Genomic DNA, 26,152 nt, shown 5'->3' with positions numbered 1-26,152 from the left:
TCACTAGAATAATAAGATGAAAGCTGGAGGTGGGGTTCGGGGTGGGGTTAGTCTTTCTTTAAACAAACATGTAAGTATGGATGCCAAGAAGAAGAAGAAGTAAGACAAGCGTTTCTGTGGGGGAGGGAGTTTATTGACTGCTCAGATATAAGACTCACAACATCATTTTATAACCAAAGAAAGTGCCTTTATGTGACCATTAAAACAAATCAACTGGGATTACCGGTATATTCACAGAAATCCTTTAGCAGAATCATTTCCTGTCCTCGGAATCCAGCTGGAAGTGTTGGGTGAGCCGACTGCATAATCAAAAAGGCCAGTAAGTTACTGTGAGACATACAGAGGAAGCTGTGTTCCTTTTCAAATCTGTCTGTCAACAGTCACACACACCAAGCAAAAGCCACCCATAACAGACGTTTTCCTTGATAAATGGGAGAACTGTCTGATAATCAACAACCATATAATTTTATCCAGTAGTATTAGTTTGATCTGACAGAAACTGCACATTTCCCGAGAAGCACTGAAAGAATGCTTCATTTAACTACAAACCCCCAAATCTGGGATCCCATCAAAACTGATGTTTGGCAAAAGTTTTGCAGCAAAACCCCCACATTTTGTAACACCCCATAAACAGAGTAATTGATACATCAAACCGGGGTTCATAATTAATATCCAAAACCCAACATTGTCCGATTCACTCCAAACTGGTGCCAAAGTCTGGCAAAAGTTTTGTAGCATTTTGCCAGACATTGTAGCATTTTTGTAGCATTTTGCCCGACAAACCAAGTAACTGACAGGGGTCATAAGGTCACCCCAAAACCCAACATCGTCTGATTCACTCCAAATCAAGGCCAAAGTCTGGCAAAATGTTTGCAGTAAAAACCGCATGTTTTGCAGTGCCCCCCAAACAGAGTGGTTCCTAGCACATCAGGAGGAAGAGTCAAGACAACCAAAAGTGGATAAATAGGTTGTATTTATTAAATATAACAACTTGAGGATCGGCAAAACTAGTCAGATTCGACCAATGTAACCAAATCAAATTAAGTCTGGGCAGGTGTGCTTGTTCACCTCCACCCACAAACACACAAGTGCTCAAACAGAGCTCTTTGCAGATCCTTAAGAATCATGTCACAACCCAAATCAGAAAGATGCATACCACCAGGTCTATACAACTGTGGGGCACAGAACATACTTCTGCCATGAGGGATATAAGCAGCCACATTTTCAAACACAAACGTCGTTGTAGAATGATTAGCTTTATGTCTTGCCCATCCACCTTCTTGGGAAGGCTGCCCCCACTCCATAAGCACCTCTACAACATTCCAAACCAAACTATGATAAGCTCAGGGATGAGGAAGCACAGCTGATGGAGATATTTAGTGATCTCAACTGAATTTACCTCACCAGATTGTTATCCCCAAGATGGATGACCAGAATATCAGGGTTAGGGCAGGGGATAAGTGGATGTTCAGGGTTAGGGTTAGTGCCTGGGGTTTTTTTCATGCTTTTTAAGCTTCTAATGATATTGCTTCATTTTTATGAGACTGGATAATTCCAAAAAATAAGCAAACTACCTGAAACGTAGCAAAACTAAGAGAAATGTGAAAACCAAAAGTGAGATACCAGAAACCCAACAAGGAAGGAATTCATGAAAAAGGAAAATTGCCAGACAGAGACTTCAATCAAATCATATCCAAATTCACCAGAATCCCAAAACCAATTGAAAAGAAGCAGAAATGTGAGAAGCAGAAGAAATACCACCAGAAACCCCCAACAAGAGGGAAAAGGTAAATTGCGCAGAAACCCCAAAGCCAGTTAAACCTTAGTTTTGCATGGTGTGGGGGTGATTTCGCCTTTCCCTGAGATGTTTACTGCGTGGGTTTCTTGTGGTTCTATTCAATTGGTTTTCTCATCTTTGGTGGATGTGGTTTGTTTCTGTTGTTTCTGGTTTGTTTTGGGGATTATGTTGAATTTTTTCTGTGGTTTTCGTTTCATAGATTCTTTTATATAAATTACGATTGTGAAATAAACTCAGAGTCTTGTATGTATTTCATGCTCTTTATTGCCCCCCCCCCAACCTCAGGCTTTTATATACATTATTTACACAATGAGTCCCGTCTGACTGGCTAACTCTGCTTCCCTCTTGGAGCCTGATTGGCCTGCAGGAAAAGACCAATCAGTTGTTGCATTCTAGGGTCCAAGGTTAGTACATAACAGATTGGGTGCTGGATTTATGGTGAGTTTGCTTCATTTCTAGGTTTTTTGGGTTTTGCACCTTTGAGAATATTAATTTGTATGAGATCTGATAATCCCAAGAAAAAAAGGAAAACCACCAGAAATGAAGCAAAACCACCAGAAATGTCTAATGACCATTCCAACAATGAAGTCAACCACTAAAAACACAAAAACCTACTGAAAAGAAGCAGAAGAACCATGTAAAAGCAACATCAATGGAAACTGACAAAGAAGCCAACCAATCCCAAACAAAGCAGATTCACCAGAAACCCCCAAAGCATTCAAAAGTATTACCACCAGAATGCAAAAACAAGAAAACTTCTCAAAAGAAGCAATAAGGCAAAAGTCCAAAAAACAAGCTAAACCAATGGAAAAGAAATGAAGCCAGTTGCAAACGAAGCACATTCACCAGAAACCCAAGACTATGTGAAAACTAGTATGCTATGTTGGTTAATTTCTGTTGCTTGAAGTGCTTTTGGACTCCCATAAATTGCATGCTTGTTGAGTTTCTGGTTTTGCTTTTTAAAAACTGGTTTCCAGTTTCTTGTGGCATTGCTTTGTAATTGGTGGCTTTACTGCTTCTTTTTTGTTTTCTGCTGATTTGTTTAATTTGGGGTGGTTTTGCTTGGTTTTTTTGCATTTAATTGTTTTGCTTCTTTTACTTTGAATGGTTCTGCGGTTTTGGGTGAGATTGTTTCTTTTCCATTGATTTGGCTTGGTTTTCATGTCTCCTGGTTTTGCCTCATTTTGGGAATATTTCTTGGTTTTTGTGCTTCTGGTGGTATTTCTTCAATTTTATGACATAACCAAGCCAAAACACCAGAAACACAGAAACAAATCATAAAGAAGCAGAGCTACCAGAAATCCAAAGCAAATTAATCAGAAATCCAAACAACCTATGAAGATGATGCAATACCAAAAGAAACACAAAAGCCAATTAAAAAACTGCTAAATGAAGCAACACCACAAGAAACAAAGAAAGCCTCATAACCTACAAAATGAAGCAATAACACAAAACACCACAAAAAGAAGCAAAGCGTTTAGGATTAGGTTTGGGTAAAGGTTAGGGTTACAGTGAGAGTTGAGTTTGAGTTGGATTAGGATTAGGAGTTGGGGTTGAGTTACGGTAAGAGAAGAACAGCAGCAGAAGAAATATAATTTTATTACTTAGGGTTAGGGTTAAATTAGGTTTAGGTTTAGACTGAGGCTTAGGTTTGGGTTAAGGTTAGGGTTAGAGTGAGGATTAGGTTTGAGTTAGGCTAAGAGAATTAGGATTAAGGTTTGGTATTGGGTTGGATTTGAGTTAGGCTAAGAGAACAGCGGCAGGAGCAATATAATTTTATTATTTATACTCCACCCAAGTCATTTGTGACCGCTTTCAATAAAAGGTAAAAACATGAGCGCACTCTAAGTGAATGCTCATGAATATGGAAACTCTTACTTCCCATAGAATTCCCAAAGAAGACCTGGGAATTGGGTTCCCCTTCCATCTCTACTAGGATGCTCCCTGTCTCACTCTCACTCACTCACTCACTCACTCACTCACACACTCCTCCTCTCCTTTTCATGGCAGTTTCACCTTTTTCTGCACGCCTAGCTCGGAAGGGCGGAAGAGGCTGTGCTGCCGCCATGTTGCGCGAGGGCAGAGGTACCGGAAGGAGGTGCCACCGGAGGAGAGGCAAGAGGACAGGAAGGGGTGAGGGAAGGGCGGAAGAGGCTGTGCTGCCGCCATGTTGGGCGAGGGCAGGGGGTACCGGAAGGAGGTGCCACCGGAGGAGAGGCGAGAGGACAGGAAGGGGTGGGGGCAGGGTGTACCGGAAGGAGGTGCCACCGGAGGAGAGGCGAGAGGACAGGAAGGGGTGGGGGCAGGGGGTACCGGAAGGAGGTGCCACCGGAGGAGAGGCGAGAGGACAGGAAGGGGTGGGGGCAGGGGGTACCGGAAGGAGGTGCCACCGGAGGAGAGGCGAGAGGACAGGAAGGGGTGGGGGAAGGGCGGAAGAGGCTGTGCTGCCGCCATGTTGGGCGAGGGCAGGGGGTACCGGAAGGAGGTGCCACCGGAGGAGAGGCAAGAGGACAGGAAGGGTAGGGGAGGGAAATGGGCGGAAGAGGCTGTGCTGCCGCCATGTTGGGCGAGGGCAGGGGTACCGGAAGGACGTGCCACCGGAGGAGAGGCATGAGCACAGGAAGGGGAGGGAAATGGGCGGAAGAGGCTGTGCTGCCGCCATGTTGCGCGAGGGCAGGGGTACCGGAAGGACGTGCCACCGGAGGAGAGGCATGAGCACAGGAAGGGGAGGGAAATGGGCGAAGAGGCGCTGCGACGTTGGGCCAGCAGAGACGTGCCGAGCGAGGCTGGCCCTCTCTCTTTCTCCCACCCACTCTCTCTGTCGACCCCGCTCTCCCAGGGTGCAGCCCTGCCCCCCGCCTCGTCCTCACCTGCCTTTCTCCCCCAGTGGCCTTCCTCTCGTGCCCCTTTGCGGTAGGATGGTGCGGGTGGGCCGCGGAAGTTTATATACAAGAATATACATACCTAGATATAGGTGTCCGTTTGTAAATATATAAAAATAAAATGGATATATGTATATGTGTGTGTGTATCTATGCAGTACTTCTTTTCTAAAAAAAGTGACTGGGGATACTCTCATTTTGACTCAAGAAAACCACCATTTTATAGTTCAAACCGGGAAAAATAAATACAGTAAATGGACAAAAGTACATTCACAAAATGTTTTAGGAGTATCCATTCCCCTGCGTCCCCCCCAGAAAAAAAGCGCTGTATATGTTCTGCCAAGGACAGGGTTTTTTCTGGATCTGGAGCCAATAAGCACGCCAGTGGATGAAGCAATGCTTTATTTGCATAAGGTTAACAGATAGCAGCAGGCATACAAAACACAAATTACAGCATACCAGAGAGGAGTCGCACACAATCTCCCCTTCAGCTGCCCGGAGCTCCAGGTAGAGCAGCGAGAGAGACCCCTTGGCCGACAGTCTCACAGCATCTGGTACCTCCATTTGTGAAGAAACTCACTGAGCCCCTTCAGCCTACAGCTTTTATAGACAACTTTGATTTGATTGATTGCACCTGGTTAGCAGGCATCACTCATATCAGCCTGGGACACCAGGTGCAACTAATGCAGAGCAACTGAGAGTCTCCAACCCAATTCACTGCAACTGGGTATCCTCCCCACTAGCCAATCATCACTTAGAACACAGGGGACCCAGAAAACTCCTGACACAGGTGTGTGAAAAACAAATTATACTATCATGTTTTAGCAAACCTTAAACCGCGGATGTAAAAGCGAAAGAGACATGTCATCTAACTCCTTGAATTTACAGTGGTCTTCCGTGTTTCCCCTACAGTGTGTGTGTGTGTGTGTGTGTGTGTATTATATATCTATAAAATTGATACATGTGTGTGTGCGCGCACGCACACGCGCATGCATATACAGTCAAACCTCAGTTCCCAGACGGCTCCGTTTTGGAATGTTTCAGCTCCAGAATGCTGAAAACCTGGAAGTAAATGCTCCAGTTTTTGGAAGTCAAACATCCAACGCAGCTTCTGCTTGAGTGCAAGAAGCTCTTGCAGCCAATTGGAAGCTATGCTTTGGTTGCCTAATGTTTTGGAAGCCGAAGAGGCTTCCGGAATTGATTATGTTCGACAACCAAGGTTTGACTCTGTGTGATTATGTTCGACAACCAAGGTTTGACTCCTATTGCCTTGGTCTCCCCCTGCTTTCTCCAAGGAGTCCATGGTTCGCCCCACCCATTGTTCCTTGCAACAACCCTGTGAGGTAGGTTCAGAGGATAACACAGGTTGAAAGGATCCCTTGGTGATGGGTATTGTCAGAGCTGCTTCCAGATCCTAGCTCACAGAGGATCACGCTAGCCAGCGATCATTAAATAAAAGTCTTTATTGAGTTACAGTTTCCATTCTCAAGCTGCTGCGTGCAACTCTACGTCTCATGGTTAGATCGGCGAAGCTCCATCTGAGTCTCCGCCCCTTGTACACCAACTTAATATCCTAGCCTTGCTCCACCTTTTCCGCCTGACTGTTCTTCTCTGGGTCCCTCTGCCCCCCGGGGTCTCTTCCTTCCGGGATTCCTCTGACGCTGACGCTGACCCCCCTGACTCTTCTCCCTCCTTTCGGCGGGCTTTAGGACCTGGCTCCCTTTCCGGGCTGCCTACTGCGCCACCTTCCTGTGCATTTGAACTTGGCACGCGCGCCCAACCTTCCACCTTCCGTCTGACCGTTTCTTCGCTCCCCGATGGAGGTGTGGCCACTCCTGACTCGTGCCCTCCCCCCTGTTGTGAGCTGCCAGCGCTTGATCCCTGGCGCCCTTCCTCTTCCCTGCTCTCTGGCGGTGACGCTGGTCCTGATTTCCAACTGCTCCCCTCTGAGTCCCCTCTGGCTCTATCTTCCTGGGGTGTCCCCCTAGGCTCCCCCCTTGCCCTGGCCACTGGTGCTCCTTTCTGTGAATCTTCTGATTCACTGGAAAGACTCGGAGATCTCGGGTCGTCGTCATCACTCATCTTTTCTTCTGCCTCCTCTCCCTCGCTCTCTGTTTCCTCCCTTGCCCTTGCCTCTGCTCCTGAACCCCTGACATCCATCCCCCCCTCGAAGCCCCCTCTTCCCCCCTCCCCTCCTTCCGGTGCGGGATCTGGGTGCTGCCATGTCAGGGGGACGAATGTCGGATACAGTTCGCTTCCCGTGGCGGGCCGCCATCCGAAGTCTTCCGGTTCTTCCTCCCTGCTCTCGTTGACGACGGTCACCTCCGCTTCCATCTCTGTGCCGCCGTGCTCGAAACCCGGGTCGTCCCCGAAAACGTCCATGTCCGTCTCTCCCTCGTTGCCTTCTGGAGACGTTGCTCGTCCTGGACCCTCCAGCCACCTTCTGCGGAACTGCTCCTCTGGTCGATCATCCCACCAATACGAGGGTTCTGAAGCAGATCCCGAGGGTGACCCCTCCGGGGAACGGGCGTCTCGTGTCGGTTCCTCGTCCGAGTCGAACCCCCGGAACGTGCTGGCTGAAAGCGTGGGCGTGAAAAGCCAGTCGTCGAAAAAGTCTGCTGGCATTGGCCTATGTGGGAAGAGGGCATGAAACTCTTCTTTGAGCAGAGGTTCGTCTAAAGCGTAGCCCGGCACCCAGCTGTTGGCACTGGCCGGGGTGCCCTCCTTGGCGAGAAGGTATTCTACCCCCTCTTCCCCCCATCTGGAGTCCAAAATCTCCGTGACTTCGTTGATGCGCTCCTCCTGTGCCACTCCCCCTTGCCCGGTTCTCTCTCGGAGCGGACCCGGTGCCGTTCCTGGTTCCTGAAACCTGTGAGGTGCCTTGTAGGGAGTGAGCACCGATCTGTGGAACACCGGATGCATTCTGGAACCCTCCGGAAGAGCCAGCCTGAAAGCCACCGGGTTGACCTGTTCGTCGACTTGGTAGGGCCCCAGTTGTTTATGCCCTAGTTTCTTCTTCGCCAACGACCTGGCCGGCACTGCGTGGGCTGCTAACCAGACCCAGTCTCCCACATGGATCTCTTCGCCAACCCTTCTGTGTTTGTCCGCTTGTACCTTGTATGCGTGTTTAGCCAGCTCCAGGTGCCGCCGCAGCTGATCGTGGACCTCCTGCAACTCCGACGCGAACGCATCTGCTGTCTGCGGCTCCCCCTCCCCCATTCTTTCCAGTCCCGGGAAGGTTCTAGGGTGCCTCCCGTTGTTGGCGAAGAACGGCGTGACCCCCGTGGACACGTGCTTCGTGTTGTTGTAGGCGAACTCGGCGAGAGGCAGGTAATCCACCCACGTCGCAGGCTGTTGATTCGCATAACATCTCAGGTACTGCTGCATGATGGCATTGACCCGCTCCGCTTGCCCGTTGGTCTGCGGGTGTCTAGCCGACGCCAGGTTGATCTTGACGTTCAGGAAGCCCATCAGCCTCTGCCAGAAGTTTGAGATGAACTGTCGCCCTCGGTCGGACAGAATAGACCGCGGCAGACCGTGAACCTTGAACACGTGGTCTATGAACAGTTTGGCGGTTTGTTCCGCCGTGGCCACCTTCGCACACGGAATGAAATGTGCCATCTTGGAGAACAAATCCACCACCACCAGCACAGCCGTCTTGCCCCTCGAGCTGGGCAGATCCGTGACAAAGTCCAGGGCCACTCTCTCCCATGGCTCGAACGGAGTTTGCAGCGGTTCCAGCAGTCCGGCCGGCGGTCTGTGCACTGGTTTGGACCTCTGGCAGGTGTCACACCTCGCCACGTAGTCCGCGACTTCCCCTCTCATTCCGGGCCACCAGAAGTCTCTGGCTACTAATTCCACCGTCTTCTCCTTGCCAAAGTGCCCGGCAGTGGGCGCGTCGTGCAGCTGCTGCAGTACCTTGGCGCGAAGTTCGTCTCCCGGCACGGTAGATGGCCCCTTTACGGATGAGCAAACCATCTCGCAGCTGGAACTCGTCGGTCGCTGCCGTGCCCCTGTGCACCTCTGCCATCTTTGCTTGCGCGAAGGAGTCATCCTGCAACGCTCGTCGCACCGCATCCAGGTCAACTGTCGCCGCCGCGCACGCCCACACTGTCGGTGCGAAGATGTGCATGGCGGCCGCTGGCGTTGCCTCCTCCAGATACTGTGGCTTACGGGAGAGAGCATCCGCCATGATGTTGGTGTCCCCCGGGACATACTCTATTCGGAAGTCGAAATTCGCAAAGAACTCAGCCCAACGTATCTGCCTCTGGTTCAGGAACTGTGCCGTGCGCCAGTGCTCTAGATTCTTGTGGTCCGTGCAGACCTGCACCGTGTGCTTGGCGCCGATCAGGAAGTGCCTCCACGCTTTGAACGCTGCATGAATGGCCAGCAACTCCCTGTCCCAGATGGTGTAGTTCTGTTCGGACTTGCTGAGCTTCCTTGAGTAAAACGCTCCCGGCCTCCAAACCCCCTGCGGGTCTTTCTGCAGCAGGACTGCTCCCACGGCTCTGTCCGAAGCGTCTGTCTCCACCCTCATCGGCCTGCTGGGGTTGACATGAAGCAGCTGCTCTTCCGACGCGAAGAGACACTTGAGTGCCTGAAAGGACTGCTCCGCCTGCTCTGTCCAGATGAACTTCTTTTTCTTGGAGCTGAGCGTGTCCGTGATGGCCGCTGTCTGCATCGCAAAGCCTTTGATAAACTTGCGATAGAAGTTCGCGAAGCCGACAAACCGTTGGACCTCCTTCCGGTTGCGTGGGCTTTTCCAATCCAACACTGCCCGGACCTTGGCGCTGTCCATGGCGAGCCCTTTATCAGACAACTTGTAGCCCAGGAAATCCACCTCCGTCACGTCGAATTGGCACTTCTCCAGCTTGGCGTAAAGCCTATGTTGCTGTAGCCTGCTCAGCACTTCCTTGACGTGTCTGTCATGCTCCTGCTGCGATTCCGAAAAGATCAGGATGTCATCCAAGAAACAGACGCACGTCTTGTAGAGGAGCCCCGCCAACACGTGATGCATGAAAGCTTGAAAAACGTGGGAGCCATTTTGCAATCCAAAAGGCATAACTCTATATTCGTAGGTGCCCAGGGGCGTGAACATGGCTGTCTTCCACTCATCTCCCTCCCGCATGCAAATGAGGTTGTATGCCCCTCGCAGGTCCAACTTGGTGAACACTCTGCCCTTCCGTACCTTTGCGAGGAGGTCGTCGATTCGGGGCATGGGGAAGTCCGATGGCTTGGTCACACTGTTCAAGATGCGAAAGTCCACTACAAGTCTTTTTTGGGGCGTGTCCCGCTTCTTAACAAAGAATACCGGACTGCCCCCCGCTGCCTTGGACTCTCGGATGAAACCGCGCTCCAAATTATGATCTATGAACTCTTTGAGTTCCTGCAGTTCGTCCTCAGACATGGAATACAGCTTCCCTTTGGGCAGCGCCGCCCCCGGCAGCAGGTCAATTTTGCAGTCATATGGTCTGTGGGGGGGTAGCCTGTCTGCCTCTTTCTCGCAGAAAACCTCCAAAAATTCTGCGTACTTGTGGGGAACCGCTTGCAGCGTGCCTAGCTGCAGCTGTGACTCCTCTTCCCCTCCTTCCTGCCTGGGCACGATGCAGTGTTCAGCGCAAAAGGAAGAGCCGAAGGTCAGCTGCCTCTGGTACCAAGCCAGCGTCGGGCTGTGCTTGTCCAGCCAACTCATGCCCAATACAATGGGCGTGTCCAATAGTTGAGTGACATTGAAGCTGATGATTTCCCTGTGATTCCCAAGTCGCATCACCATTGGTGGCGTCTGCTTCACCACTTGCCCCCCTAGCAGCTCCCTGCCATCCACCGTGACAACCTGCAGGGGCAGCGTGGCAGGCAGCAACTGTATAGCGTGCCGGTCGACAAAGTCCTGCCCTATAAAGTCCGCATTGCTTCCGGAGTCAATGGTGATTGGCACGTCCATGGTGATTCCATTGGGCAGCTGGAGCGACGCGGTGAGCCTCACTACCGGTTTGGGCGGGAGGGGGTCCATGGGCTGTAAAATCTCTGGGGACTGCTTCACTGACACGTCTGGCTGGGCCCCAGTGCCTCTTCTTCCAACCAGACTCCTTCGTTTCCCTGCTGTGGTTGTCCTTGCTGCGTTGCTGCAGTTACCATTGCTGAGGCTGCAGTGTGCTTGTGGAGCCTCTGGGGACACTCTTTCGCCATATGCTGTGGATCATCGCAGATGTAACACTTCCTGTTCCCTCTAGGAGGCTTCGCTTTCACTGCTGCCGGTGCTAGGGCTCTGGCTGCTGACTGAGCCCTTGCACCTCCAACCTCCATAGGTTCCGCTCCTCCTCCTGGCGGAGGCGTGGATTGCGCACGCGCTGCTTCTCTGGGAAGGAAGGAGGAGCCCCTGGCTGGTTCGCGCCCTCCACGCCCTTCGTCCCTGCTCCACGGACGTCCTTCCAGCCGCACCCCCACCGCCAGCGCCCTCTGAACGATCTCCTGCGTGGTCCGGGGTCTCTCCCCCCTCGCAATTTCATCTTTAACCGAGCCGTGCAATCCCTCCCAAAACAGGTCTCTTACAGGAGCCGAATCTCTGTCCCATTCCAGGGCACTGACCAAAGCGAAAAAGCGGGCATGGTACTGCCTTACGCTGGCCCTCCCTTGTTTCAGTCCATGTATCTCCTGCCGAGCAAGATCCACGTCAATGCTTGATAAAAAGCACCCATCCATCGCTTTAATAAAGGCATCCGCATTTTGGAGCGCCGGATCCTTATCTCTCCACAAATTGCGCAGCCATGCTTTAGCATCTCCATGCAAATGGGACATGATGAATCCCACCTTCTCTTGCTCATCTCTAAAGTCTTTGTTCAGCAGTTGCAGTGCACACATTACATCTGCTCTAAAGTTGGGGTACTGTTGCAAATTCCCATCGAAGTGAGAGACCAGACCGCCTGTTCGTCTCCCCAACCCAATCCCCTCCGGTTTGGGTGTCAGTTGCCCTTGCTTCGTAAGCACTTCCAACCTGACCTGGAGATCCCTGTAGGCGGCAGCTGCGTCCTCCTCTCTCTTCCTGGATGCAAGAGCCTCGGCATTCAGTCGTGTCACTGCTTCTCTGAGTTCCACTATCTGCTGTTCGGCCGTCATGTTGTCTGCCGTTCGTGAGCTCGCTAGTAGGCACCCGCTTTCTCTCCTCTCCGCGAGGACGTAGATGCCCACAATCTGGGGATGGAGCTTACTGTCAGAGCTGCTTCCAGATCCTAGCTCACAGAGGATCACGCTAGCCAGCGATCATTAAATAAAAGTCTTTATTGAGTTACAGTTTCCATTCTCAAGCTGCTGCGTGCAACTCTACGTCTCATGGTTAGATCGGCGAAGCTCCATCTGAGTCTCCGCCCCTTGTACACCAACTTAATATCCTAGCCTTGCTCCACCTTTTCCGCCTGACTGTTCTTCTCTGGGTCCCTCTGCCCCCCGGGGTCTCTTCCTTCCGGGATTCCTCTGACGCTGACCCCCCTGACTCTTCTCCCTCCTTTCGGCGGGCTTTAGGACCTGGCTCCCTTTCCGGGCTGCCTACTGCGCCACCTTCCTGTGCATTTGAACTTGGCACGCGCGCCCAACCTTCCACCTTCCGTCTGACCGTTTCTTCGCTCCCCGATGGAGGTGTGGCCACTCCTGACTCGTGCCCTCCCCCCTGTTGTGAGCTGCCAGCGCTTGATCCCTGGCGCCCTTCCTCTTCCCTGCTCTCTGGCGGTGACGCTGGTCCTGATTTCCAACTGCTCCCCTCTGAGTCCCCTCTGGCTCTATCTTCCTGGGGTGTCCCCCTAGGCTCCCCCCTTGCCCTGGCCACTGGTGCTCCTTTCTGTGAATCTTCTGATTCACTGGAAAGACTCGGAGATCTCGGGTCGTCGTCATCACTCATCTTTTCTTCTGCCTCCTCTCCCTCGCTCTCTGTTTCCTCCCTTGCCCTTGCCTCTGCTCCTGAACCCCTGACAGGTATATATATATATATATATATATATATATATATATATATATATAATTTTTTATTCGTTTTAAACACATTTATATTGTCATACATTTTACAAATTTCCAACTCTTATACAATCTTTTGGACTTCCGTTAGCTCCTCTGATGATCTCCCGTCTTTAAGATTTCTCCTGCATTTCTTAAATTTATATTACCTTTAACCTCATAACCGATATCATCCCTTTCATTCAATAAGGCAATAATTCAAATTATTCCCCTTACAAAACTTCCTGCAAACCTACAAATGTAATCGAGTCATCACAATTACTTTTCATATAGTCCGTAAATTTACGCCAATCTTCTGTAAATCTCTGGTCCCGCCGGTTTCGGATTCTTCCCGTTAATTTGTCCAGTTCTGCATAGTCCATCAGTTTCATCCTCCACTCTTCTTTCGCCGGTAATTCTTCTTGCTTCCATTTTTGTGCCAATAAAATTCGTGCTGCCGTCATTGCATACAAAAACAACTTACAATCACTTCTATTTATATCAGTTCCTACAATGCCTAATAAAAATGCTTCAGGTTTTTTGATACCTGATGAAAGCCAAATCTGGGTCAGAGGGAGGAAATATCAGTGCTGAAAGATGGGTGAGACAAAAGAGTGGGGGTGGCTCCCATATGTCTGTAAATAATAAATAATAAATAAATTACCTACTGTTATCATCTGCGATTTTTGGGTGAATGTGCATTCTAACCCCAAAAACACCAATTTGAAATAAGCCCAATCAGAGCTTTATCATCTTTTTATGTAGATGGAACCCAAAAGACCGTTTCGCTTTGGTTGGGGGTGATTCTGGTGCACACCCATAAAACCCCATGCGAATTGAAATAAGCACAATCAAAGCTTATTTGTCTTCTTTCTACGTATATGGAAGCGAAAAGACAGTGTTAGGTTATTTTGCTCTGATTACACACTGCGATTTCTGGGTCAATGTGCATTAACAACAAAGAACACGAAATAAGCAAAATCCAAGATTCCTCTTTCTATGTTGCTGCAACCCAATACAACCTGTTCGGCTTTGTTCAGGCTTATTACACTTTGCTTTGCTATTTGTGGGGGACAGAACACCGAAAGAACAATGCATGCTTATTCGTCCTCTTTCTATTGAGATGGAACCAAAACACCTATGCTTGGTTTGGGCTGATAATAAACTTGTTGCTCTGCGATTTTTGGGTGAATGTACATTCTAACCCCAAAAACACCAATTTGAAATAAGCCCAATCAGAGCTTTATCTTCTTCTTTTTATGTAGCTGGAACCCAAAAGACCTTTTTGCTTTGGTTGGGGGTGATTCTGGTGCACACCCATAAAACCCCATGCGAATTGAAATAAGCACAATCGAAGCTTATTTGTCTTCTTTCTACGCGTATGGAAGCGAAAAGACAGTGTTATTTTATTTTGGTCTCATTACACACACTTTACGATTTCTGGGTCAATGTGCATTAACACCAAAGAACACGAAATAAGCGAAATCAAAGATTCTTCGTTCTATGTAGCTGGTACCCAAAAGAACCTATTTAGCTTTGTTTAGGCTTATTACAATTCGCTTTGCTATTTGTGAGTGAATGAACACCAAAAGAACAATGCAAGCTTATTCGTACTCTTTCTATTGAGATGGAACCAAAACACCTATGCTTGGTTTGGGCTGATAATAAACATGTCGCTCTGTGATTTTTGGGTGAATGTGCATTCTAACCCCAAAAAGACCAATTTGAAATAAGCCCAATCAGAGCTTTATTATCTTCTTTTTATGTAGTTGGAAGCCAAAACACCTTTTGCTTTGGTTGGGGGTGATTCTGGTGCACACCCAAAAAACACCATTCGAATAGAAATAAGCACAATCAAAGCTTATTCGTCTACTTTCTACACGTATGGAAGCGAAAAGACGGTGTTATTTTGGTCGCAATACACACACTTTGAGATTTCTGAGTCAATGTGCATTAACACCAAAGAACACGAAATAAGCAAAATCCACGATTCTTCTTTCTATGTTGTTGCAACCCAAAACAACCTGTTTGGCTTTGTTTAGGCTTATTACACCTTGCTTTGCTATTTGTGGGGGACTGAACACCAAAAGAACAATGCAAGCTTATTCGTCCTCTTTCTATTGAGATGGAACCAAAACACCTACGCTTGGTTTGGTCTGATAATAAACATGTCACTGTGATTTTTGGGTGATTGTGCATTCTAACCCCAAAAACACCTATTTGAAATAAGTCCAATCAGAGCTTTATCTTCTTCTTATATGTAGCTGGAACCCAAAAGACCTTTTTGCTTTGGTTGGGGGTGATTCTGGTGCACACCCAGAAAACCCCATGCGAATTGAAATAAGCACAATCAAAGCTTATTTGTCTTCTTTCTACGCGTATGGAAGCAAAAAGACAATGTTGTGTTATTTTGGTCTCATTACACACACTTTGAGATTTCTGGGTCAATGTGCATTAACACCAAAGAACACGACTTGAAATAAACATTCTTCCTTCTATGTAGCTGATACCCAAAAGAACCTATTTAGCTTTGTTTAGCCTTATTACAATTTGCTTTGCTATTTGTGAGTGAATGAACACCGAAAGAACAATCCAAGCTTATTCGTCCTCTATCTATTGAGATGGAACCAAAACACCTACGCTTGGTTTGGTCTGATAATAAACATGTCGCTCTGCGATTTTTGGGTGATTGTGCATTCTAACCCCAAAAACACCAATTTGAAATAAGGCCAATCAGAGCTTTATTATCTTCTTTTTATGTAGCTGGAACCCAAAAGAACTTTTTGCTTCGGTTGGGGGTGATTCTGTTGCACACCCAAAAAACACCATTCGAATAGAAATAAGCACAATCAAAGCTTATTCGTCTACTTTCTACACGTATGGAAGCGAAAAGACGGTGTTGTGTTCTTTTGGTCTCAATACACACACTTTGAGATTTCTGAGTCAATGTGCATTAACACCAAAGAACACGAAATAAGCAAAATCCAAGATTCTTCTTGCTATGTTGTTGCAACCCAAAACAACCTGTTTGGCTTTGTTTAGGCTTATTACACCTTGCTTTGCTATTTGTGGGGGACTGATAACCGAAAGAACAATGCAAGCTTATTCGTCCTCTTTCTATTGAGATGGAACCAAAACACCTATGCTTGGTTTGGGCTGATAATAAACATGTCACTCTGTGATTTTTGGGTGAGTGTGCATTCTAACCCCAAAAACACCAATTTGAAATGAGCCCAATCAGAGCTTTATCTTCTTCTTTTTATGTAGCTGTAAGCCAAAAGACCTTTTTGCTTTGGTTGGGGGTGATTCTGGTGCACACCCATAAAACCCCATGCGAATTGAAATAAGCACAATCAAAGCTTATTTGTCTTCTTTCTACGCGTATGGAAGCGAAAAGACAATGTTGTGTTATTTTGGTCTCATTACACACACTTTGAGATTTCTGGGTGCATTAACACAAAAGAACACGACTTGAAATAAGCGAAATCAAAGATTCTTCGTTCTATGTAGCTGGTACCCAAAAGAACCTATTTAGCTTTGTTTAGGCTTATTACAATTCGCTTTGCTATTTGTGAGTGAATGAACACCGAAAGAACAATCCAAGCTTATTCGTCCTCTTTCTATTGAGATGGAACCAAAACACCTATGCTTGGTTTGGGCTGATAATAAACATGTCACTCTGTGATTTTTGGGTGAGTGTGCATTCTAACCCCAAAAACACCAATTTGAAATGAGCCCAATCAGAGCTTTATCTTCTTTTTATGTAGCTGGAACCCAAAAGACCTTTTTGCTTTGGTTGGGGGTGATTCTGGTGCACACCCATAAAACCCCATGCGAATTGAAATAAGCACAATCAAAGCTTATTTGTCTTCTTACTACGCGTATGGAAGCGAAAAGACGGTGTTGTGTTATTTTGGTCTCATTACACACACTTTGAGATTTCTGGGTGCCTTAACACCAAAGAACACGACTTGAAATAAGCGAAATCAAAGATTCTTCGTTCTATGTAGCTGGTACCCAAAAGAGCCTATTTAGCTTTGTTTAGGCTTATTACAATTCGCTTTGCTATTTGTGAGTGAATGAACACCGAAAGAACAATCCAAGCTTATTCGTCCTCTTTCTATTGAGATGGAACCAAAACACCTACGCTTGGTTTGGTCTGATAATAAACATGTCGCTCTGCGATTTTTGGGTGAATGTGCATTCTAACCCCAAAAAGACCAATTTGAAATAAGTCCAATCAGAGCTTTATTATCTTCTTTTTATGTAGTTGGAAGCCAAAACACCTTTTGCTTTGGTTGGGGGTGATTCTGGTGCACACCCAAAAAACACCATTCGAATAGAAATAAGCACAATCAAAGCTTATTCGTCTACTTTCTACACGTATGGAAGCGAAAAGACGGTGTTGTGTTCTTTTGGTCTCAATACACACACTTTGAGATTTCTGAGTCAATGTGCATTAACACCAAAGAACACGAAATAAGCAAAATCCAAGATTCTTCTTTCTATGTTGTTGCAACCCAAAACAACCTGTTTGGCTTTGTTTAGGCTTATTACACCTTGCTTTGCTATTTGTGGGGGACTGAACACCGAAAGAACAATGCAAGCTTATTCGTCCTCTTTCTATTGAGATGGAACCAAAACACCTATGCTTGGTTTGGGCTGATAATAAACATGTCACTCTGTGATTTTTGGGTGAGTGTGCATTCTAACCCCAAAAACACCAATTTGAAATGAGCCCAATCAGAGCTTTATCTTCTTCTTTTTATGTAGCTGTAAGCCAAAAGACCTTTTTGCTTTGGTTGGGGGTGATTCTGGTGCACACCCAGAAAACCCCATGCGAATTGAAATAAGCACAATCAAAGCTTATTTGTCTTCTTTCTACGCGTATGGAAGCAAAAAGACAATGTTGTGTTATTTTGGTCTCATTACACACACTTTGAGATTTCTGGGTCAATGTGCATTAACACCAAAGAACACGACTTGAAATAAGCGAAATCAAAGATTCTTCGTTCTATGTAGCTGGTACCCAAAAGAGCCTATTTAGCTTTGTTTAGGCTTATTACAATTCGCTTTGCTATTTGTGAGTGAATGAACACCGAAAGAACAATCCAAGCTTATTCGTCCTCTTTCTATTGAGATGGAACCAAAACACCTACGCTTGGTTTGGTCTGATAATAAACATGTCGGTCTGCGATTTTTGGGTGAATGTGCATTCTAACCCCAAAAAGACCAATTTGAAATAAGTCCAATCAGAGCTTTATTATCTTCTTTTTATGTAGTTGGAAGCCAAAACACCTTTTGCTTTGGTTGGGGGTGATTCTGGTGCACACCCAAAAAACACCATTCGAATAGAAATAAGCACAATCAAAGCTTATTCGTCTACTTTCTACACGTATGGAAGCGAAAAGACGGTGTTGTGTTCTTTTGGTCTCAATACACACACTTTGAGATTTCTGAGTCAATGTGCATTAACACCAAAGAACACGAAATAAGCAAAATCCAAGATTCTTCTTTCTATGTTGTTGCAACCCAAAACAACCTGTTTGGCTTTGTTTAGGCTTATTACACCTTGCTTTGCTATTTGTGGGGGACTGAACACCGAAAGAACAATGCAAGCTTATTCGTCCTCTTTCTATTGAGATGGAACCAAAACACCTATGCTTGGTTTGGGCTGATAATAAACATGTCACTCTGTGATTTTTGGGTGAGTGTGCATTCTAACCCCAAAAACACCAATTTGAAATGAGCCCAATCAGAGCTTTATCTTCTTCTTTTTATGTAGCTGTAAGCCAAAAGACCTTTTTGCTTTGGTTGGGGGTGATTCTGGTGCACACCCAGAAAACCCCATGCGAATTGAAATAAGCACAATCAAAGCTTATTTGTCTTCTTTCTACGAGTATGGAAGCAAAAAGACAATTGTCAGGGGTTCAGGAGCAGAGGCAAGGGCAAGGGAGGAAACAGAGAGCGAGGGGGAGGAGGCAGAAGAAAAGATGAGTGATGACGACGACCCGAGATCTCCGAGTCTTTCCAGTGAATCAGAAGATTCACAGAAAGGAGCACCAGTGGCCAGGGCAAGGGGGGAGCCTAGGGGGACACCCCAGGAAGATAGAGCCAGAGGGGACTCAGAGGGGAGCAGTTGGAAATCGGGACCAGCGTCACCGCCAGAGAGCAGGGAAGAGGAAGGGCGCCAGGGATCAAGTGCTGGCAGCTCACAACAGGGGGGAGGGCACGAGTCAGGAGTGGCCACACCTCCATCGGGGAGCGAAGAAACGGTCAGACGGAAGGTGGAAGGTTGGGCGCGCGCGACAAGTTCAAATGCACAGGAAGGTGGCGCAGTAGGCAGCCCGGAAAGGGAGCCAGGTCCTAAAGCCCGCCGAAAGGAGGGAGAAGAGTCAGGGGGGTCAGCGTCAGAGGAATCCCGGAAGGAAGAGACCCCGGGGGGCAGAGGGACCCAGAGAAGAACAGTCAGGCGGAAAAGGTGGAGCAAGGCTAGGATATTAAGTTGGTGTACAAGGGGCGGAGACTCAGATGGAGCTTCGCCGATCTAACCATTAGACGTAGGGTTGCACGCAGCAGCTTGAGAATGGAAACTGTAACTCAATAAAGACTTTTATTTAATGATCGCTGGCTAGCGTGATCCTCTGTGAGCTAGGATCTGGAAGCAACTCTGACAGTAAGCTCCATCTCATGAATTGTGGGCATCTACAGCCTCGCGGAGAGGAGAGAAAGCGGGTGCCTACTAGCGAGCTCACGAACGGCAGACAACATGACGGCCGAACAGCAGATAGTGGAACTCAGAGAAGCAGTGTCGCGCCTGAATGCCGAGGCTCTTGCATCCAGGAAGAGAGAGGAGGACGCAGCTGCCGCCTACAGGGATCTCCAGGTCAGGTTGGAAGTGCTTACGAAGCAAGGGCAACTGACACCCAAACCGGAGGGGATTGGGTTGGGGAGACGAACAGGCGGTTTGGTCTCTCACTTCGATGGGAATTTGCAACTTTAGAGCAGATGTAATGTGTGCACTGCAACTGCTGAACAAAGACTTTAGAGATGAGCAAGAGAAGGTGGGATTCATCATGTCCCATTTGCATGGAGATGCTAAAGCATGGCTGCGCAATTTGTGGAGAGATAAGGATCCGGCGCTCCAAAACGCGGATGCCTTTATTAAAGCGATGGATGGGTGCTTTTTGTCAAGCATTGACGTGGATCTTGCTCGGCAGCAGATACATGGACTGAAGCAAGGGAGGGCCAGCGTAAGGCAGTACCATGCCCGCTTTTTCGCTTTGGTCAGTGCTCTGGAATGGGACAGAGATTCGGCTCCTGTAAGAGACCTGTTTTGGGAGGGATTGCACGGCTCGGTTAAAGATGAAATTGCGAGGGGGGAGAGACCCCGGACCACGCAGGAGATCGTTCAGAGGGCGCTGGCGGTGGGGGTGCGGCTGGAAGGACGTCCGTGGAGCAGTGGCGAAGGGCGTGGAGGGCGCGAACCAGCCAGGGGCTCCTCCTTCCTTCCCAGAGAAGCAGCGCGTGCGCAATCCACGCCTCCGCCAGGAGGAGGAGCGGAACCTATGGAGGTTGGAGGTGCAAGGGCTCAGTCAGCAGCCAGAGCCCTAGCACCGGCAGCAGTGAAAGCGAAGCCTCCTAGAGGGAACAGGAAGTGTTACATCTGCGATGATCCACAGCATATGGCGAAAGAGTGTCCCCAGAGGCTCCACAAGCACACTGCAGCCTCAGCAATGGTAACTGCAGCAACGCAGCAAGGACAACCACAGCAGGGAAACGACGGAGTCTGGTTGGAAGAGGCACTGGGGCCCAGCCAGACGTGTCAGTGAAGCAGTCCCCAGAGATTTTACAGCCCATGGACCCCCTCCCGCCCAAACCGGTAGTGAGGCTCACCGCGTCGCTCCAGCTGCCCAATGGAATCACCATGGACGTGCCAATCACCATTGACTCCGGAAGCAATGCGGACTTTATAGGGCAGGACTTTGTCGACCGGCACGCTATACAGTTGCTGCCTGCCACGCTGCCCCTGCAGGTTGTCACGGTGGATGGCAGGGAGCTGCTAGGGGGGCAAGTGGTGAAGCAGACGCCACCAATGGTGATGCGACTTGGGAATCACAGGGAAATCATCAGCTTCAATGTCACTCAACTATCGGACACGCCCATTGTATTGGGCATGAGTTGGCTGGACAAGCACAGCCCGACGCTGGCTTGGTACCAGAGGCAGCTGACCTTCGGCTCTTCCTTTTGCGCTGAACACTGCATCGTGCCCAGGCAGGAAGGAGAGGAAGAGGAGTCACAGCTGCAGCTAGGCACGCTGCAAGCGGTTCCCCACAAGTACGCAGAATTTTTGGAGGTTTTCTGCGAGAAGGAGGCAGACAGGCTACCCCCCCACAGACTGTATGACTGCAAAATTGACCTGCTGCCGGGGGCGGCGCTGCCCAAAGGGAAGCTGTATTCCATGTCTGAGGACGAACTGCAGGAACTCAAAGAGTTCATAGATCATAATTTGGAGCGCGGTTTCATCCGAGAGTCCAAGGCAGCGGGGGGCAGTCCGGTATTCTTTGTTAAGAAGAGGGACACGCCCCAAAAAAGACTTGTAGTGGACTTTCGCATCTTGAACAGTGTGACCAAGCCATCGGACTTCCCCATGCCCCGAATCGACGACCTCCTCGCAAAGGTACGGAAGGGCAGAGTGTTCACCAAGTTGGACCTGCGAGGGGCATACAACCTCATTCGCATGCGGGAAGGAGATGAGTGGAAGACAGCCATGTTCACGCCCCTGGGCACCTACGAATATAGAGTTATGCCTTTTGGATTGCAAAATGGCTCCCACGTTTTTCAAGCTTTCATGCATCACGTGTTGGCGGGGCTCCTCTACAAGACGTGCGTCTGTTTCTTGGATGACATCCTGATCTTTTCGGAATCGCAGCAGGAGCATGACAGACACGTCAAGGAAGTGCTGAGCAGGCTACAGCAACATAGGCTTTACGCCAAGCTGGAGAAGTGCCAATTCGACGTGACGGAGGTGGATTTCCTGGGCTACAAGTTGTCTGATAAAGGGCTCGCCATGGACAGCGCCAAGGTCCGAGCAGTGTTGGATTGGAAAAGCCCACGCAACCGGAAGGAGGTCCAACGGTTTGTCGGCTTCGCGAACTTCTATCGCAAGTTTATCAAAGGCTTTGCGATGCAGACAGCGGCCATCACGGACACGCTCAGCTCCAAGAAAAAGAAGTTCATCTGGACAGAGCAGGCGGAGCAGTCCTTTCAGGCACTCAAGCGTCTCTTCGCGTCGGAAGAGCAGCTGCTTCATGTCAACCCCAGCAGGCCGATGAGGGTGGAGACAGACGCTTCAGACAGAGCCGTGGGAGCAGTCCTGCTGCAGAAAGACCCGCAGGGGGTTTGGAGGCCGGGAGCGTTTTACTCAAGGAAGCTCAGCAAGTCCGAACAGAACTACACCATCTGGGACAGGGAGTTGCTGGCCATTCATGCAGCGTTCAAAGCGTGGAGGCACTTCCTGATCGGCGCCAAGCACACGGTGCAGGTCTGCACGGACCACAAGAATCTAGAGCACTGGCGCACGGCACAGTTCCTGAACCAGAGGCAGATACGTTGGGCTGAGTTCTTTGCGAATTTCGACTTCCGAATAGAATATGTCCCGGGGGACACCAACATCATGGCGGATGCTCTCTCCCGTAAGCCACAGTATCTGGAGGAGGCAACGCCAGCGGCCGCCATGCACATCTTCGCACCGACAGTGTGGGCGTGCGCGGCGGCAACAGTTGACCTGGATGCGGTGCGACGAGCGTTGCAGGATGACTCCTTCGCGCAAGCAAAGATGGCAGAGGTGCACAGGGGCACGGCAGCGACCGACGAGTTCCAGCTGCGAGATGGTTTGCTCATCCGTAAAGGGGCCATCTACGTGCCGGGAGACGAACTTCGCGCCAAGGTACTGCAGCAGCTGCACGACGCGCCCACTGCCGGGCACTTTGGCAAGGAGAAGACGGTGGAATTAGTAGCCAGAGACTTCTGGTGGCCCGGAATGAGAGGGGAAGTCGCGGACTACGTGGCGAGGTGTGACACCTGCCAGAGGGCCAAACCAGTGCACAGACCGCCGGCCGGACTGCTGGAACCGCTGCAAACTCCGTTCGAACCATGGGAGAGAGTGGCCCTGGACTTTGTCACGGATCTGCCCAGCTCGAGGGGCAAGACGGCTGTGCTGGTGGTGGTAGATTTGTTCTCCAAGATGGCACATTTCATTCCGTGTGCGAAGGTGGCCACGGCGGAACAAACCGCCAAACTGTTCATAGACCACGTGTTCAAGGTTCACGGTCTGCCGCGGTCTATTCTGTCCGACCGAGGGCGACAGTTCATCTCGAACTTCTGGCAGAGGCTGATGGGCTTCCTGAACGTCAAGATCAACCTGGCGTCGGCTAGACACCCGCAGACCAACGGGCAAGCGGAGCGGGTCAATGCCATCATGCAGCAGTACCTGAGATGTTATGCGAATCAACAGCCTGCGACGTGGGTGGATTACCTGCCTCTCGCCGAGTTCGCCTACAACAACACGAAGCACGTGTCCACGGGGGTCACGCCGTTCTTCGCCAACAACGGGAGGCACCCCAGAACCTTCCCGGGACTGGAAAGAATGGGGGAGGGGGAGCCGCAGACAGCAGATGCGTTCGCGTCGGAGTTGCAGGAGGTCCACGATCAGCTGCGGCGGCACCTGGAGCTGGCTAAACACGCATACAAGGTACAAGCGGACAAACACAGAAGGGTTGGCGAAGAGATCCATGTGGGAGACTGGGTCTGGTTAGCAGCCCACGCAGTGCCGGCCAGGTCGTTGGCGAAGAAGAAACTAGGGCATAAACAACTGGGGCCCTACCAAGTCGAAGAACAGGTCAACCCGGTGGCTTTCAGGCTGGCTCTTCCGGAGGGTTCCAGAATGCATCCGGTGTTCCACAGATCGGTGCTCACTCCCTACAAGGCACCTCACAGGTTTCAGGAACCAGGAACGGCACCGGGTCCGCTCCGAGAGAGAACCGGGCAAGGGGGAGTGGCACAGGAGGAGCGCATCAACGAAGTCACGGAGATTTTGGACTCCAGATGGGGGGAAGAGGGGGTAGAATACCTTCTCGCCAAGGAGGGCACCCCGGCCAGTGCCAACAGCTGGGTGCCGGGCTACGCTTTAGACGAACCTCTGCTCAAAGAAGAGTTTCATGCCCTCTTCCCACATAGGCCAATGCCAGCAGACTTTTTCGACGACTGGCTTTTCACGCCCACGCTTTCAGCCAGCACGTTCCGGGGGTTCGACTTGGACGAGGAACCGACACGAGACGCCCGTTCCCCGGAGGGGTCACCCTCGGGATCTGCTTCAGAACCCTCGTATTGGTGGGATGATCGACCAGAGGAGCAGTTCCGCAGAAGGTGGCTGGAGGGTCCAGGACGAGCAACGTCTCCAGAAGGCAACGAGGGAGAGACGGACATGGACGTTTTCGGGGACGACCTGGGTTTCGAGCACGGCGGCACAGAGATGGAAGCGGAGGTGACCGTCGTCAACGAGAGCAGGGAGGAAGAACCGAAAGACTTCGGATGGCGGCCCGCCACGGGAAGCGAACTGTATCCGACATTCGTCCCCCTGACACAGCAGCACCCAGATCCCGCACCGGAAGGAGGGGAGGGGGGAAGAGGGGGCTTCGAGGGGGGGATGGATGTCAGGGGTTCAGGAGCAGAGGCAAGGGCAAGGGAGGAAACAGAGAGCGAGGGGGAGGAGGCAGAAGAAAAGATGAGTGATGACGACGACCCGAGATCTCCGAGTCTTTCCAGTGAATCAGAAGATTCACAGAAAGGAGCACCAGTGGCCAGGGCAAGGGGGGAGCCTAGGGGGACACCCCAGGAAGATAGAGCCAGAGGGGACTCAGAGGGGAGCAGTTGGAAATCAGGACCAGCGTCACCGCCAGAGAGCAGGGAAGAGGAAGGGCGCCAGGGATCAAGCGCTGGCAGCTCACAACAGGGGGGAGGGCACGAGTCAGGAGTGGCCACACCTCCATCGGGGAGCGAAGAAACGGTCAGACGGAAGGTGGAAGGTTGGGCGCGCGCGCCAAGTTCAAATGCACAGGAAGGTGGCGCAGTAGGCAGCCCGGAAAGGGAGCCAGGTCCTAAAGCCCGCCGAAAGGAGGGAGAAGAGTCAGGGGGGTCAGCGTCAGCGTCAGAGGAATCCCGGAAGGAAGAGACCCCGGGGGGCAGAGGGACCCAGAGAAGAACAGTCAGGCGGAGAAGGTGGAGCAAGGCTAGGATATTAAGTTGGTGTACAAGGGGCGGAGACTCAGATGGAGCTTCGCCGATCTAACCATTAGACGTAGGGTTGCACGCAGCAGCTTGAGAATGGAAACTGTAACTCAATAAAGACTTTTATTTAATGATCGCTGGCTAGCGTGATCCTCTGTGAGCTAGGATCTGGAAGCAACTCTGACAGGTACTGACGCACTGTAGCCTTGCCCTGCCGCAATCCATGCATCTCCTGGCGCGCCACATCAACGTCAACGGTAGATTGGAAGCAAGCGTCCATGGCTTTGATAAATTCGTCAGAGTCCCTGCGGGCAAGACCATCTTCGCGCCACAAATTGCGTAACCAGGTTCTAGCTTCCTCATGCAAATGGGACACAATAAAGCCTACTTTCTCCTCCTCATCTTTGAAGTCTTTTCGAAGCAAATGCAGCGCGTATAGGACGTCTGCTCTGAAATTGGGATAATGCTTCAGGTTCCCATCGAAGTGGGCTACTAAATTGCCCCCCCTCCGTCCGAGAGCGATTCCCTCTGATCTGGACCCCGGGAACCCCTGTTTGCACGCCTGATCCCACCTGGCTTGCAGATCCTGGCATCGCGCTTCTGCTTCGGCAACTGTCTTCTGAGAGACCCGTACTGCAACGGAGAGTTCAGCGACTGCGTTTTGCAGGGTCGTTATCTGCTCCTCAGTAGTCATGTCTGCCAAACTTCGTGAGCTTTGCAAAAAAAAATTTTTTGCAGTTTTCTTGAGAAGGGACTTACTGTCAGGGCTGCCTCAAGTCTCAGCTCACAAAAGACCAACGCCTTTCTTTTCTTATATACAAAAGTGTTTATTGCAGTTCATTGTTTGCTTCAGATCCGAGGCGCGCAGCCCTACGTCTGCTAGGCTTAGACCGCTGAAGTCCCTTCTGAATCTGTCCCTGCCTTGCACCAGTTTAAGAGGCTTGCGCTGCTCCACCTCTTTCTCTCTTTCCTTTTCCGCACGGTCTTTCTGCCCGCTGGGGTTTCGCCCCTCCTGGATTCCTCCGACGCGGAATCAGACTGCTCTTGCCCCCTCCTGCGGGCTTTGGGACCTGGCCCCTCCTCCGGGCTCCCTGTACTTCCGCGCGCCTCTACATTTGAACTTGGCGCGCGCCCCCAACCTCTAACTTTCCTTTTGACAGCTACGCTACTCCCTTCACTACTCCCCTCCCCTTCCGGGAGGGTGG

At 50.1% G+C, this 26,152-nt stretch overlaps 1 protein-coding gene and 1 long non-coding RNA gene across 2 annotated transcripts in view; both read left to right on the top strand.

Annotated features, from left to right (window-relative positions):
• Positions 1-26,152, top strand: part of LOC308471858 (1-phosphatidylinositol phosphodiesterase-like) — a 188,016-nt gene that overhangs the window by 29,011 nt on the left and 132,853 nt on the right.
• Positions 3,853-4,814, top strand: LOC308471863. Its single transcript, XR_013983189.1, has 2 exons — positions 3,853-3,931; positions 4,529-4,814. It is a non-coding gene; the product is annotated as an uncharacterized lncRNA (long non-coding RNA).

This window comes from Podarcis pityusensis, assembly GCF_964106645.2.
Source record: "Podarcis pityusensis genome assembly, chromosome: 2".
Taxonomy (NCBI): domain Eukaryota; kingdom Metazoa; phylum Chordata; class Lepidosauria; order Squamata; family Lacertidae; genus Podarcis; species Podarcis pityusensis.
This window is presented reverse-complemented; position numbering and strand designations above follow the sequence as displayed.